Raw genomic sequence first — 17,666 nt, forward strand, 5'->3', positions numbered from 1 at the left:
ATTAGATATATTTAATGAGATTTTTATAAACGTAAAATCTTTAGCTCTCCATACATCTTGTTTAGACATAAAGTCCTGCTCCTCCACATGATTTCCATAACAAAACCTGGGTGCATGCAGGTGGCTCCTTGGAATTTTTCCAGATTTTTTTTTTGTCTCATATTCTGTGTAGCCTTTCAGTACACTGTATGGTATGAGACCCATGGCTGTACCTTAAACAATGTGCAATGTAAGAATAAAAGGATTGGGCAACTAGCCAATAGATGGCATGAGTTTTCTTCTTCTTGGAAATAATATATAGATTAGAATATCTCAGATTGTAACAGAACAACTTAAAAGAACAATTCATATCGGTCTACTTATAGAACATCATTTAAAAATCATTAGAAATAAATGTATAGATTTTCTAGTTAATAACATGAAAGACAACAAGGAAAGCTCGATTATGCAATGTGATTGTTTACCTTTCTGGTCATCCGTCAGATTGTACTTGCCTTGTATTTACTCATTCAGTTATAATCCTTGTACTGTGATATGTGAATAATTTGCTAAACTCTTTAATGGGTTTGGGTGAGTTAGCAAAACCTGTTAAGATATAAGATTTACAACTGCTTTTTAGTTAAGTATTTTAATTCAGAGCAGAAATTCTAATGATGGAAATTTCTTATATTGCTGGCCACTGTGTGAGATACTACTCAGTCATGCCAGAGAAAGGTTATTAGCACTCCCTTAGTAAGCCATTCATTAAATTAACAAGTATTTACTGAAGTTCACCTTTGTGAAATAACTAGTCTTCCCTTACCTAATCGTCAGTAAAGATGCATCGGGCAGTAGTGTTACCACCAAAAGTGACCATCTACTGAAACCGAATATCTCTCTGGAAACGTCCTATTTACTGTGGGCTCTTTAGAAAAGTATCATTCCCGTATTTTCTTCTGTGTTTGCTTCTATAACCATACATGTTAAACTACACTGTATAAACAGAGATATAAAAGCAGATTCTTTCAATTCTTTGTTTGAAAATAATTCATGGAAAATATAATACCTATTTGGTATACCAAAAAGACCCTCGGTAATTTGTTAATGTAAGATACACTGAGTATAATCTTGTAAGTAAGATATATTTAGTGAGAATAATTTGTTAAAGTAAGATCTATTTAGTGAGGCTCACTCCTGCATGGCAGTTCTGTGCAAGTCACTTTAGTATAAGCAGTTTGAAAGAGATGGTCATGATTTTTCTTACTGTAATTTTAACAAGGTGATGTTTAGGAGCTTGTTAGTATCTACAGATTTATGTCAAAGGACAGGAGAACAGACATTCTCTCTGATCTTTCAACTTGCTCAGCACAAAATCCTCAAAAGCTTTGCCTACCTTTTTTTTTTTTATCAGAAATACTAGTGTTTATAATAAAGTGCGGAGAAAAAAACTACCAATAATAGAATAAGTTAATGTACTACAGGATTCGTGTTCCTTTTGTTCTGAGCTAATTGCCATGAGATATAAAATCATATACAAAATATATTCTAAATGTTAATATTTAAGGTACAGAGTTAAATTGTTCTTAATTTTACATTTGTGTTTAGGAAGTGTCTTCTCTATTTAGACAAGTTAATTTACAAAGTGACTCTACATATAGAAACATATTTGTAAATATGTATAATCACAAACTTATACTTCTGTGTGAAATATCTAGAGTTTCTAAAAACAAATTCTAGTAACCTGATTTGGATATAATAGTGACATGAACTTTCACTTTTACTCTGACTGCAATTTTGAAGCAGCATTTATTTTTGTCTCTTAATAAAGGCTAAGGGGCTAAAGTCTGCCTATTTCTATTTTATTTAATACTGATTTTACTTCTCAGTTCACAGTTTTTCCTGTATTCTACTACATCGTTTTGTATAAGGGACTTGAGCATCGGGGAGATTTGGACATCCATAGGGGGATGTCCCAGAACCAATCCCCTGCAAATACCAAGGGATAACTGTATTCCTCCAGGAACTGTAAGTGAGAGCAGTTACCTGTGTGCTCTTGCAAATAACAGTTGGAGGAAGTAGAACAGAACAGAACTCAGAGAAGTGGTCCACTTCCTAATGAGAGAAACTGTGAGAAATCTTTTACAGTTTCCTTGTTAGATAACCTGCAGGTAAATTGATTTATAAGTGAAAGATAGTTTCTAAAGCTGTATTTTAGATGTTCCTTCTTTTAAAAAGGAAGTTGAACTACATAGGCTACTAAAAGTTGATGTTCGATTATGTATCTCTTTGCTTAGAAAAAAATAACTGGGCATAGAAATATATTTTAGGAGACATTATTCCCTTTCTTTTTTGCGGGGGGCAAGGGAGGTAATTAGGTTTATTTATTTTTAGAGGAGGTAGTAGGGATTGAACCTAGGACCTCATTCATGCAAAGCGTGCACTCTAGCTCTTTGAGCTATACCCTCCCCCTATTTTGGAAGACAAAAGCAGACAAGTAACGGCTGTTCAACAATATGTGTCTTCATACACTTTAACTGGTGTGTGTGTGTGTGTTTAAATCCAGGGCACAGCAGTTAATAGCAGCAACGCTTCACACACACTGATTCAGCACTTAATTTTTACTAGAAACCCCCAACTGTCTTCTCTCACGGTGTGAATGTTTCTGCCTCGAGGACCAGCACCATGTGTTAAATTCATTACAGTCTTTCATAGGATCCCAGGAGAGTTTATTCACAGATGTAGATTTACTGCCAACCACCCATAACTGTCTGTTTGGCCTTCATTGTGAGCACAAAGACAAGAAATTATCCACTGGAAATCATTCATAGCGGTGTATTAAAAATAATAAGCATCACTCCTAGTCAGTGATGCTGGAGGTTTATAATTTCTGACACTTGACTCTGGTTTTGTGGCAGCCCCCAGGATTTATGTGTAATATCATATGTCCTTTCCATGTCTCACAGCAGAGCCTGAGTTTTTACAGCTTGAAAGAAAGCTGAAGGATGCTGGTAGCATAGATCTGTCTATTTATTGATTTTCCCATAAGTGTATTTAATTATTCAGTGAAGGTTCCATTTAACAATCTCATCTATTTTTAACCAATTAAGTTCACATTAAAGATTTACCAATATCATTCTAATAATAGAATGAATCATGGCATTCAGCCAGCAAGTGCACAGTCCTGGGAGTCTATATCCTATAGTGCGTATAAAGATCTAAAATAAGTATGCTTTCAGACAAACAATAAAATATATATGTAGCTGTCATCCTACAAAGAATTAATTATTTAATTATTGAAGTGTTATAAAACTGTATGTCTTGACATTCGTATAAATATTAATAGATGAAAATATTCTTACAGGAGTAGAAATCTTCAGATGTGATATTACAAGTCTTAGAAAAAGTATGATCATATAAGATTAAAGGAGGCAGTGTAGTAATAATTCACTGAAGAGTCAGAACACATAATATTTCTGCTTATCATCCAAACACATTTACTAAAATATAGGGTCCTTATTTCTTTTTATCATTGTATTCCTTTTATTGCCATAGAAAAATATAAGATTAAAATAATTTATTTTAAGGTAAGTCAGTCCCAACTATCTTTTTTAAAGGGTCATAGAATTTATGAATTAGAGAGCTTTTAAAAACCATATATTACATACAGTTCATTTTTTAAAAAACGAATGCCCACAGTGGCTTACTCAAGGTAATCTAATATTAATAATATTATAGGTAGACCTCACACCATTTTGCCTCTTAATTCAAGGCTATTTCTACTTGGACTGTATTTTACAGCCCCACACACATAATTTATCTCTTTGTTGTGTTGCACTCACATGCCGTTTTCTCTGAAGCCTAATTTCACAATAAATATTCACACATGCAGGATATGTTACACTTGGTTCCTGTTACCTATATTCCTAGGAGGAAAATTCAACTTTGCCTTATATTGACTTCAGTAAGCATATGCCTTAGCACTGACATATATTTAATTTTAAATCTACTTAAAAACCAATAGTTCACACATGTCTGTGATTGCTTTTTACTTTCTCATTTTTCTTTGTTTTTGAAATGTGCACATAGCTAGCATTATTTTCCTATTGATAAATTATTTTCCTCCATCTTTTTTATCTTCCTCAACCCCTTTTCACTTTGTTACATGTAATGTCAGCTTGGAGTCAGTAGATATCAACATGAAAAACAGTAGAACAAAATAATAAAAAGAAAATCTCATGAATGTTCAACTGCTATGAGGGCAAAATCAATGATACAATTAACTTTATCTTTATTGTTATAGACTGGAATTACAATGTTCTGTGGTAAACTGCAAATAATATGAGAATTTCAGTGTAAAATGGAGACTACCACAAACAGTTCTTTCATAAATCCTAATCTGCCTATGGGTAACTTCTTTTAGAAGCTTAATTTTGCCATTCCAGGAGTAATTTTTTGTATAATGCATGTGTTCTTTATACCCATTACTGTTGTTACATAACACACACACATATTTTTACATAAATTAATCAGTATATATATTAATCAGTATAGATACATAGAGTTATCAGTTTTGAAATACATGTTTTATAACCTATCAGTATATAATTGGCATTATCTGAGGTTGGGTTTCCTAGAAGCAGACTCTAAGGCAAGATTTCAAGTGAATATAATTTATTGAAGAAATGCTCCCAGGAATAGGATTATGCAATTTAACAAATAAAAATATGGCATGTCTAGTGAAATTCAAATTTCAGATAAACAGTGAATATTTGTTTGAAATATCCAGGACATTTTTATATTAAAATAATGTTCATTCTTTTTTTGAAATTCAGATTTATCTCAGAGTCCTTTATTTTATCTGGTGACCCTATTTAAGAGAGAGGGAGTAAATAAAGACAGGGCAAGGGAAGGAGCTAAGCAAAGATGTGGAATCAGTTGGATGCTAGCTTCAGCCTGAGTCTTTGGGGAGTGCTGATTCAACAGGGGGTCTGAATTACACTATGAAGTTGGTCCCACACTAGGACTGACCTTTTGTACTGGTATTACTCCGGGAGTGGCTGCAGGCTGTGTGGGGCAGAGGTGGGATTAGGGAGGAACTAACCTCCTGGATGGGTAACTCCCATTTTAACAAGCACAATTCCCTAGAGAAGATGATAGCTTTGAGTGGTTAGTGGGCACTGGTCATATTAAATATAGACATGTTTATGTGTTCAGGCTTACAGACCTACAAAAGTACCTCACCTTCCTTGCAGTGAAAATACTTAGGTTTATCCTATCCAGTGTATCTGGTTATCAACAAAACATAAGGAATGCCTTCTTAGAGCAGGTGTCTAGGGCATTTCATAATCAAAAGGTGGATTTACACTTGTTCCTGTTTTTCATACTATCACCTCTTTGTCTTTTAGGAGTTTTAATGATTTTTACTCATAATTGAGACAGTTGCATCCTCTGCTTATTATTCTTACAAAACTTAGATGGAATGATTTGTTGAACAGAGTGAGATGAGTAGTTAATTATGTGTTCCCGAAGTTATACTCTATAAATAAGTTGTGATTTGTATAAACACTATATAAGAGTTCTAACTGGAGTAACCAATTACACTGTAGTATCTATTAGGTTGTTATGTTACTACTGATGGAGAACTATCATTTCTGTATTTACATGTTAACTTCAAAGATATTTCAGCTCTGACCAGAATATCTGCATATATAGGTCTCCTATGCCAAGCGACATTTGCCTGGTCTAAGGACAAAATAGTTGATTTCTAAACAGCTAAAAGCAGGTCATAGAATATTTTCCAATGAACCAAAGATTGGGTTAAGAAAATTAAGGGAGGAAGACAAATGAATTATGTTAGAAAAAGATTAATTTCAAATGATAGAAAAAAAAAAGACAGGAAACAACATCAAGTTCAAGTTAGGACTGAAGCCTCAGGTGTATAGACTCAAGTGTAGGATCTAGTGGAGACAAAGTACAGAGGTGAGGGCAGGTTGGAAATAAATGCTGAAGGTTTAGGATTATTGGGGAGTTTAGGTATATTTGGGACTTTCTGGAGTTTGCTTTGAAGGACCAGAAGTTAAAGGGATGGCTCACTCAAAAGAAATTGTTATAAAATGCTTAGTATTTCATGAAATGCAGTATCATTTAGCATACTTCCCATGAAAATAATATTTTTGTATCATTTAAATAAATCAATTAACTGACATTTTAAATAGTTTGACAATGTTAGTTTATTATAAAATTAACATGTTTCTTCATGGGATTTTGAAATATGAAAATGTGCAGGAAGAAATTCACCCTTAGTGAATCATTTTAAGGAAACAATTATTAACCCTTTTTCAGTCTCTTCCTGACTTCTTACTGTGTATATTAATTTTATGTAATTATAATCAAATGGTGTATATAAAATTAATTATGCTGATTAAAATATTTGTTCTTCCTGATTTTAAATATTTGCTGCTTGCAAGTAATTTAAAAAATGTAGAAACAAATGTAATGAAGAAATACAACCCAGAACCTAAAATAACAACTGCTGTTTTAGTATTTCAGGTTGTGTATTATCATTCAAGACTTAAAAAATCAACAGTGATTCCAATAATTCAATATAAATATCATTTTTACAATGAAAAAGTATAATGCTCTCTTCGTGTGTGAAAGAGTGAGCTGTATTTTAAATTCTATTCAAACAAGTCCTATTTTCGAATTCTAGCTGTTACTTTCATAAGATAAAGAACTAAATTGAGCTAAGAGGTGTTCAACAAGTCAGGATAACCTGTGAAATTTGTGAAGGGAATAGTGATGTTCAAGAAAGCCACTTTCTGTGATGTGCAGAGAGAGGAAATAAAGAAGCAGTTGAGTCTCCCACTGTCTCACCTTTGTTACTGTTCATGGAATCTGTATGAAACAAAAAATCCATATGAATTCCTGAGTTTCATACCTCAGATGATTAAATAACAACCACCACTTATATTAAAAATGTTAGAAAATCAGAATATATTGCTAATTCCATAATTGTATTTAATCTATTAATGTATGAATCTAAGTTCAGTGTTAGAACCACAGAATATGATCTATAGGATGTGGCCTCATGGCAGAAACACTGATTAAGAAAGAATAATTCAAAGAACTATTACTTATCAAAATTGAGCATCTACTTGTTCTTCTCAAGTTAAATCATGTAGGAAGTTATCATTGGAAAAATGACTTAAACACATAAAAAATCATCAACATGCATTTTCAATATTTTAAAAATTAATTTTCCATTTGATATATAGAACCCTATCATTTAAAAGCTAGAAGAGGGCTTTGAGATTTTAAACTATGCTCAGTAGAGCATCCAGATTTCACAAAGGGGACATCAGAGTATGATGCTGATATTCACTGAGTGGCTCTAGGTCCTTTGCTCCCAGTGAACCAAAGCATAGCTACTTTTGTAGCCCATGTATCTTGGACTTTTGCCTGGAATCTCATTTGGGAAAAAGAAATGTTTTGGCTGCTTTAAAAAGGAGGTGAAAATTTCAGATTTAATTTCAGCCAATTTTATGTTATATGGGAGAAATTAATGGTCGTTCCAGTCAAGTTCACACACTGGTGAATTCAAAACCAAGACTGAGTCTTTCTACAAGGGCTGAGTTCTTTCAACTGCACATCTTCACTGTCTGTGTGTATCTGAAGGCCTGTCTTCTGAACGTGCTGGAATAGTGTTCTTCTCACTACATCATAATGATGTTTATGAAATATGCAGTCTGGTTTAGGATATGGGAAACATGAGCAGTTCAACCATTATAAAAGATTAATATTCTTAAAGTTTTTAAATTAAACTTTAATCCCCCAAATTCTTTTCTCTAGATGGGGGCATTATAATCTTGATAACTTTTCCATTGAAATTAAAAAAAGTTTTAAGCATATTACTGAAAAAGAAATGTATCATTACAATTTAAAACATATAGTCAGTCAGTCCTAAAAATAAAAGTTTTTGGCTGAGTTAACCTCTTCTGCCTGAGTCTTTGTACCTTCATCTGTTTTGGGAGGCAAGGATTAAATGATATAAAATAATCCTTTCTATCCTGTATCATGTAGGATGCTTTGCATTGCAAATGGAAGGAAATGCTCATTTAAAGGTTTAATTAATGAGGAAATTTATTACCACACATAAAGAAATTGCAGAGATATGAGAGACTCTGGAGTTGATTCAGCAGCTCAAGAATGTCGTGCATGACCCAAGATCTCTCCGTTTCAGTCTTGTACTCTTAGGGTTGATGACATTCCTGGCTGGTAACAAGATGACTAAAGAAGTTCTAGGCATCATACTGAGACCCAGGAATGTCCTCAAGTAAAGGGGAAAAAATGTAACTTCTCATGACTTTCTCATGAAAGATAAGAATGTTTTTGTAGACATTGTTTTGCTAACTTGCTATCATATCTGATGGATTAGAGTTGGCTCACATGAATATTCTTGTATCCATTAATGGCAAGAAAGATGAACTGAACCAACCATGCCCACTCTTGGGATTGGGTATAGGTTCACTTTACCATGAAATGCTTGGCTGTATGCATGGCACATGAAGGTGGCCACCTGGAAGAAATTGGGAATCTGTGACCAAAGAGAGAACAGCAATGAATGACGATTAGGCAAATAACCATGTCCACAACACAATGCTCACAGCATATGGCTATATTTATAATCAGCAATCATGAATGGTAATGAGAACAGACAAAGTAAAACTAATCTGAATTTGAACAGAGTTCTCAAATATCACTCTAGGCATTCCTACCCAAGCCTTCTCTAACCATTTAAACCTTTGTTAGAATCAGCTTAAAAATAACAGAGGAGATTTGCATTGGTAATTCTAATCTGAATACTTTCAATGAGTTAAATATTTAGGTCCCATGATGCTTAATGATGCATTGATTAGAGAGAAAATTAAATTCTGAATACCAGTAACCAAATGACCTCAGGAAATTGGCATAGAAAATGACCAAAGCCTTTGCCCAACTGTAGACCTTCACTGTCCTTGAGGACTTGAAGGCTGGAACCAGCTCTTGTGTTACCATTACTTAAGCAGTGCTAGCAGGGAACGCTGTCTAACACTGAGTGGCATATCAAGATGACCACAAACAGTCCTGAAAATCAGGCTTACATTGCCATGATCATAATATAAAATGATTTCACTGAGCAGACTGGATGAGAGCAACTAAGAAATAAAACAGACAGTTATAAACAATGGTAGACAACATTTTCCAAATCCTTATTGTGAAGTGCCCAGCAGTATTTTAAGTGACCTAAAGGTCTGCCACAGATATAGAAGGCAGGTACTCTTATTATTGCTGTCATCCTCATTGTCTAGAGGAGAAAACAAATGAGTCATAGAAAGGATAGGAAGGTCATACCCTTAGTAAGTAGTGGAGCTGGTAATCCCACCCAAGCAGCATGGCACCAGGGCCCGCATACTCCTAAAATTTATGCTATCCTGCTAGTGCTATAGCCTCTTTGCTAACAGAGGTACAAGGGAGAAGAAATGCGTAACTCTAATATGAAGAACTGGCTTTATTGCTGAGAAGAGAAAGGGATTTATGGAGCTACTTAAGAAAGAACTTGGTAAAATTTAATTATTTTATAATTCTGGAAGATATAAAATGAATGCATATAAATTATTTTAGTGTATATTTAAATAGTGACTTATTTTTCTGTTTGTAGTATAGTATGTGCTTATTTATATCACTGAGTGAAATCGTTTAAAACTACATTGCACCAGTTCATTTACAGACTATATAGTTCTTAGAGAATATGGAATGTAGGTGTAATTTCATAACACTAGAATTCCAAAACTAAATTTATAAATGTATTTTAAATATGGGTCATTTTTCCCCTAAAAATAATGTCCAGTATTTTTATTAAATATGCAATTGGCCTAGGGAATACAAAAGTGTTCTTCAATGCATGAATGACTGAATGAGTAGATAAATTTAACTTAATAGCTTGGTAGAAATACTTCTGTCAGTCCCACATTTTCCTTGTATTACTGAAAAATATTTTCTGTTCAAAAACTATTTTTGGGGACACTTGGAACTTGTATAAGGCCATAAACATTCCAGAACTCTAGGCAGCCCATACAGTAAACCCTTGGTATTTGTGGCTGGTTGATTCCAGTACCCCCTACAGATACCAAAGTCTGAGGATGCTCAAGTCACTTATATAAAATTTATATAACCTATGCACATCCTCCTGTATAATTTAAATCATCTCTGGATTACTTATAATACCTTATACAATATAAATACTCTGTAAATAGTTGTAAATGAACTACAATGAAAACGCTATGTAAATAGTTACAGGTGTGTGGCAATTTCAAGAAGCAAGTTTTGCTTCTTGGAACTTTCTGGATTTTTTTCCTAATATTTTCCATCTGCAGTTGGTCGAATCTGCAGATGTACAATCTGCAGGTATGGAGAGCCAACTGAAACCAAAGTTAAATATTGAGAATCATATGAAGAGCATTTTAAAGTGATGGAAGTTAAGAATAAGAAGTGATTGACAGTGAAATAAAATAATGAAGGAAAGACTTAAGAAGTGACATTAGGACAGCAGCAAGTTTCAGGCATACCTCGTGATGCTGTGCTTCACTTTATTGAACTTTGTAGCTACTACTCTTTTTACAAATTGAAGGGTTGTGGCAACTCTGAGCAAATCTATCGTGCCATTTTCCAAAAACATTTGCTTACTTTGTGTCTCTGGGTCATATTTAGTTACGTTCACAATATTTCAAACTTTTTCATTATTATTATATTTGCTATGGCGATCTGTGATCAGTGATCGTTTTGATGTTATTACTGAGACTCTGAAGGCTCAGTTGATGGTTAGCATTTTTTAGCAACAAAGTGTTTTAAATTGAAGTAGAGTCAGTTACAATGTGTTAATCCCTAGTATACAGTCATACATTTACATGCATATATTAATTAAGGTATGTACATTGTTTTTTTAGACATAATGCTACTACACACTTAATAGACCACAATATAATATAAATATGACTTTAATATGTACTGGGTAGCCAAAAAATTTCGTGTGACTCACCTTATTGTGATATTCACTTTATTGTGGTAATATGGAACTGAACTTACAATATCTCTGAGGTCTGCCCATAATTCCCTTCAAAGGCAGCCTTAAATGACATAAAAGCAACACGAGGACAGCAATTTCTGGAAAACAAAATCAACAAAAAGATGTAACTGGTTGAAATTGCCATTGGAAATGTATTGTGCCTGAGAAGAGAGAAATTATCACTTGACATGGGGTGTTGTCTGTATCATGTCAGAACTGCATCAGCAAAGAACCTGTAAATTTTCTAAACAGTAGGTGAATATTTGTGGATAGTGGGAAAGGAAGGACCCTTGGTCACTATTAATCTGAAAGAGAGATAATGAAAAGAATGTTTTTGCAATGTTTGCACTTTTATACTGGCATACATACTAATGTAAAACAATGATTAAGCCTTCCTAAAATTAATAGTTTTATAATGAATGTAATATTATCAGGCACAAAAGTGATAGCACAAGAGAATACAGCCAAAGACATGGAGCATTTCTATGGTAAAACTTTCAGGACTAACTAAAAGCCTGCATTATAAGACAGTATAGAAAGGCAACAGAACCCTTTCCAATCTGCTAAAATAAATGTTCTGTTTCTCTCAATCCCAAAAGTTTTCTAGAATAATGTGAATGTATGTCTTTTTTTCTTCAAATTATGTTTTTTTTTATATTGTTGCTTGAAATAATTGCTAAGAGGGCAAATTAACATCAAGTTCGGTTCAAATGAAGTTAGCTGCTTGCCTGCCAGTCCTTTTAGTCATTTTATTATACCTTAGAAACATTTTATCTAAAGGAAAAAAAAAGATTGAGTGCCACTGGATTTCTAGAATAATCAAGGGGGCATTAACAGCTTGGTTTTCTTAGAAATCAGATTCATTTTTCTCCTCCAACTTAATATCATAAAAATGTAAAGGCAAATGAAATGTTGTAAATTCATAGAACAGTCTCCCTGGGAAAGTACTATTAGTGCAGAATTGCTAACTACGAACAAATTACTGCAATTAGTTACCTGAGTGGCATTGTACAGTCACTCTACCTCACTAACATTACATGAAAACAGGATTTGTGTTCCTTACCTTAATGTTAAGACTCTCTGAGTGAATGAAAGAAGATATTAATGATTGTTCATTTGATAAAGTGATTTAGTGTCATGAGGAGTTCTTCAGAGTTTAGACTCTTGTAAATTTAGAGCAATTATAGGTCCTTTGGGAAATTCAACTACATTTCTATCTTTAAATAGGAGCTACCAGGAAAACCACTCTATAAGCTAGCTGTAGAATAAAAACCATGCTTTTAAAAAATAATCTTGAATTCTTCATTCTGAAATGTCTGCATAGTCAGGAACAAATCAGAAGTACTTCAGAAATGAAGATATTTCTAGGCTCTAATGAGGATAAATGGAGAGTGAGAACTGTCTAAAATTCATATATTTCTCCCTCTTTATTTCTCTCTCTCTCTTTCCCTATCCATCTATATATCTATCTATAAAGAGATATAGATAGTACATAACTCATTTTAGCTAAACCTTCAACAGTGAAACTTGTACTGAAATAAATTTAGTATAGAATTACAAAAATCTTAGAGAAAAATCATAATTTTTAAAATGCTTTAGAATTTCTTTCAAGAAATTCTTTAAAATTCCTTAAAATTCAGATTACTATTTAAAAAATAACTTCTCCTCTGGTAGTACTTACTAGCTTCTTAAATCTAAGTCTTTGGAACTACCTTTTCAAATTTGAAAAATTCTTTTTTTTTTTTTAACTTTTTTTAGAGGAGTTACTGGGAATTGAACCCAAGACCTTGTGTATGCTAAGCATGTGCTCTACCACTGAGCTATACTCACCCTTCCTTTGAAATTCTTAAGTAATAACTTTGATAAACATCTAGAATCTATTTTAATCAAACTTTTCAGGAAGAGTTGTACAATAGATGACAGAATTAGAATCAAAGTATCTCTAAAGACAAAAATGTTTAAAACAATATGCTAAATTTTAACAAGACTAAATATAACAACCAGTATTTTGCTTCAATATGTTTTATGACTTTGACTCCATAAATTCAGATTCAGTTTTGATAAAAAGCATCATGTATCTGATAAAATTGGCTTTTTCCAATTAGAAAGCATTACCAAAATTTATAGAAGGCTAATAAAATAATTCAGTTAATAAATTTTGTATTCCTTTCCTTTAATTAGCTTACAGTCTATTAGAAGATATAAAGATATAATAATGATACAGTGGAGTATGGCCATGACAGTGATACGATCAGGGTTTTAAGTAGAGAAGGCACACCTCACCCTGATTGGCAGGCACAAGAAGTGGCTTCTAAGAGTGATGACACCTACACTGTGTTTTAATGGTGCTTCTTGGCTGTGTAATAAGATACACTGAAGAGAAAAATGGGAGCTAAAGTTGTGAGAGCAGAGAAGTCGTTGATCATTGGAGTCCCAGTATGGAATGCTAAAGATGTTGGCCTTTATCCTGTGAGTAATGAAAAAGCTGTTGCGATATTTAAGCCATGGAATGACAAGTATATTTTTAAAAGATTGCTTTAAAAACAGGGTAGAGTATAAAACAAAGTATGGAGAGACACTAGGGTTTTTAAGGAGTCCTGCATGATAAGAGATTAGAAACAAGACTTACAACTTTAATTTATTCAAATATTTCATACTGTCACGTATAAACATCAAGTGTTGTAATTTCACTTTTATTCATAGAAGAAAATGAACCATGCTACTTCTGCTTCAAAGATCTAATCTAGGCTGGTGTTTTGAAACAGTTTTTTATGGTGTTTTTTTTGTTTTTTGTTTTTTTCCTGTGGTTCCTGCTAAGTGCTGCCAGAGCCCACTTCAAGGGAAAAGGAAGGGCTGAGTGGCTGAACCAGCAGAGCTTTGGGGTCTACAGGTCAAAAAGTATATGAAACTGGATTAGATACATTATGGCGTCCATGTACTACCACATTGAATTTAAAGAGTCTGAACAACGCCGAATTGTGTAAACATACTTAAGAAATATGTGTTGATTCTAAAAGGTGCAGGCCGTCATTCTGATGTAATTTGCAATCAGATAGTAATTAGAAAATTCAATAAAAAGTTTCTAATAGCTCTGCATTCATTATCATTAGCATCATTGTGCTAGTATGTGTATATATATATATATACATATATATATACACACACACATTATTATATAAATGATTTATCTACAGATGTTTGTCCTTGTATGTATTTTATATATATATATATGTAAATGTTATTTAAGAAAGTTTTCAGAAGATTTTTTGACTTCTAAATCATTTGCCAGTGGTAGGAGTTATACATTTCTCCACTGTTCCCTAATCTGGTAAAATAGATATTGCTGTGGAAAAACAAAAAAGCTCAGAAATCTGGACTAGCTATACAACTGATGTAGAAGAAATGCCTTTTATTGGCAATTTCATACCTGGAGACTGTACCATCTGTACAACAGCATCTGGAAATGGGCACATTTGAGGTTTTCAGTGACTGGGGGCTACTGCAGACATTTAGTGGGAAGGGCTGGGTATGCTGAACACCCCACAGCATTCTCCCTCAACAAAGAACTGGTCCACTCAAAATGTCAATAACGTTAAGAAACACTGGTATTTAGGTTCAGGCTGAAGGAGATAGAACAACAATTGAAGCTAGTATTTATGGTGGGAGTTAGGGGTATCCCATATTTTAGCTGTTTCAGCAGCCATCCCTTGGCGTGTAATTTCTCAAACATACTCTTAAGATTCTGATTTTGGAGCCTAATACCCCTTTAAGTGCTCTGGTTATGCCGATTTAAGTCTCCAATCCTTACTTCTACTTTCTTTTCTATTGTGCGTATTCTCTATTCTTCTATATATATTTTGACATACCCTTCTGTGTATATGAAATCCATCCAAAGAAATGTACACTGAACAAAACAGTGATTATGTCCTTGAAACTTTGATTTCAGAATTGCTCTGGTTCATAATAAAGACATTATCCTGATTAGCAATAAGTTTAATATTATTTTGCTTCAGTCATGTATATGTCTTACAAAAAATCCAATCTATTACATTGCCTAGGAAAACTTGGAGGAGCAACAGTTTATTTAGTTAATTTTGAAATGGTTAACATTTGAGGCACCAATATTTGGCTTTTTTAATAGATTCATATCATCATTAATTAGTTGCTTTATTCGTATGTGTATTTATATAAATATATATATATTTAAAAGAAATTTATTAGTGGTAATTTTGTCCTTTCCCATTTTGCCAATTTTATAAATGTATTGGTACATAACATCTCAGTAAGCATTTTTGACTCTCTGGGTTTTTTATTTGCTATGCTTATGTCATAATATGCATATCAGAATATTCAGTCTGGCTTTTTCTTTTCACAGTTGCTCGCATTTGATTATGGGCAGTGAGACTGTTGCATACATATTACAACTTACCATGATGCTTCTTTGTCTTACATGTTCATAAACAGTTTATTATATCTATACTTTTAGGGAAAAAATTGTACTCCTAAAATTCTGAGTGTCACGTATATTTTTTCAGAACAATAATCACTGTAGGTTAAAAAAAAAAAGCTCCATATTGTCTTATTGTAGAGAACCTACCTGATGTAAATGAGATCTTTTAATGTCTCATTATAATAAACATCATCATAAACATTATCACTAAATACTGTTACATAAAATAGCCATAGTGAACATATACCCTGTAGCTGTAGTTAAAAATCATTAGAATTAAAATCTCCTTGCATGAAATATATTAGGAGAAGAATCGTTCACAAACAGGAGCTATATATTTTGGATGAATGGTACAATGTAGAGAGATCAAGTGTGCGTTTTTCTTATAGAGGGAAATGCCAAATTTAAAATAATGTTTACATAAAATCTGGAATAGTGCTTCTTGAAGAAAAAAATTGTTGATTTCAAATAAAACCAGAAAATCATTATGATAAAACTTAGAAACACATACTTATTTCAAAATCACAGAATTTTCAGTGTACAAGCTACTTGTTTTATCCCAAAAATGTGAAAAATATGAAGTATGATTCATCATATTAAGGATGCGGTAGGGGTGACATCTACCCCAGTGTCAATACATTCAAGAAAAGATCCTAGTTGAATTTACAATAACTGTTGGAATATAGAGAAGGGAGAGAGGACTTGCAGACTGAGTTTCAAGAAGGCTTCATAAAGGAGGTGCAAATGAATCCTGAGAGGTAGGTAAGATTTCCAAAGAAGAAACAGAGGAAAGATATTGAGAGGTTAGGTTAATATTGGGTGAGTTTAAAAGATGCTCAAAATAAGAGTTGAGGTAAAGTTCATGTGAAAAAGTAGAGGAAAAGTAAATCAGAAAGGTGGAGACTCTTTAGTTTGTGAAATCCTTTGAATTGAGGAGTTAAGGGGTTTGGACTTTTGTTCATAAAAATTTTTTTGAAGAGAGAATGAAAAACCCAAATCTAATGTCTTAGCCTAGGTTCCGAAGAAAGCACAGCCTGAGGCACACGCTTCTGCTTCTGTGCTATTGTTTTCTAGGGAGTGCATCTTAAAGAACAGAAAGGAGGGGCAAGGGACTGAAGCTGGGGAAGAGAAAGAGCCAGAACTAAGATTTTCTACAGCAAACAGAACTACTCATGAGGCCATACAGGCTGGGAGAGAGAAGACAGTATGGCAGGATGCAGCCACTTTGTCATGTAACTTGCTTGTGCCTTCAGGGCTCCTTGGGTCTGCTCTCATACATACCACATTTCATTTCACTGCTGCACATGCCCAAATATATGGCTTGATGGGTCACATAACTGAGCATCTGTCTTCAACAACACATAGATGACTGAGAGTAGCCTGGCCTGGTGTATCAGGGAGACTCAGGTAGGCTTCAGATGATTATCTCCCATCCTTTGTAACACCTGTCCAGCAGGACGGCTACGTCTTGGAGCTAAGTATTGGGCCATGTATTCTCTCACAGGGATGTACTGAAGTAGTTTTGTTTGCATTCTCTGTTCCAAATTCTGTTGGCTATCTGGTGTGCACAATATCCAACTCTGCGTATGTCACTGAGTCTTATATGTGTTTTAAGTATTTGGAACTTTTGTAGAATGTGTGCCCCATTACTGCTGTACATTTATTAAGTTCCTTTATAAAATAGAACTAGAACTACATGTATATCTTGGCAGCAAGCCAGGCAGAGTTTAAGTATGTATTTCAATAGTTTTAGTAAATAAACTCAGTCTACCAAAAGTCATGGTATTCTACCTTATGTATTAAAATTCTTTACCTAAAGTACCAGGTTTATTAAATTCATTACAATAAACAGACTCAAGGTTACTCATAACCTACTGCTTTAAAAGTCGTGTTGGATCATTTGAACTAACCTTGAAAATCCAAATATGGTATTGTTTCTGGAGCTGAGAAAAATTTAGTATTTTCTAGGATGGAGGCGTTCTTGCCTTACCCCAGAATTTTCCATCTAGGTACTTTTAATATGTCTACATGGGGAATTTTTTAATACAATATCATCTCATTAAGCATGTAGTATTTTGATCTATAACAAAAATATATCTTTGCAAATATGTAAACTATATATAAATAACCTTTTTA

At 33.5% G+C, this 17,666-nt stretch overlaps 1 protein-coding gene across 1 annotated transcript in view; it reads left to right on the plus strand.

Annotated features, from left to right (window-relative positions):
• ZNF804A (zinc finger protein 804A) overlaps positions 1-17,666 on the plus strand; it is a 247,400-nt gene that overhangs the window by 73,245 nt on the left and 156,489 nt on the right. The window lies entirely within an intron of this gene.

This window comes from Vicugna pacos, chromosome 5 (assembly GCF_048564905.1).
Source record: "Vicugna pacos chromosome 5, VicPac4, whole genome shotgun sequence".
Classification (NCBI taxonomy): domain Eukaryota; kingdom Metazoa; phylum Chordata; class Mammalia; order Artiodactyla; family Camelidae; genus Vicugna; species Vicugna pacos.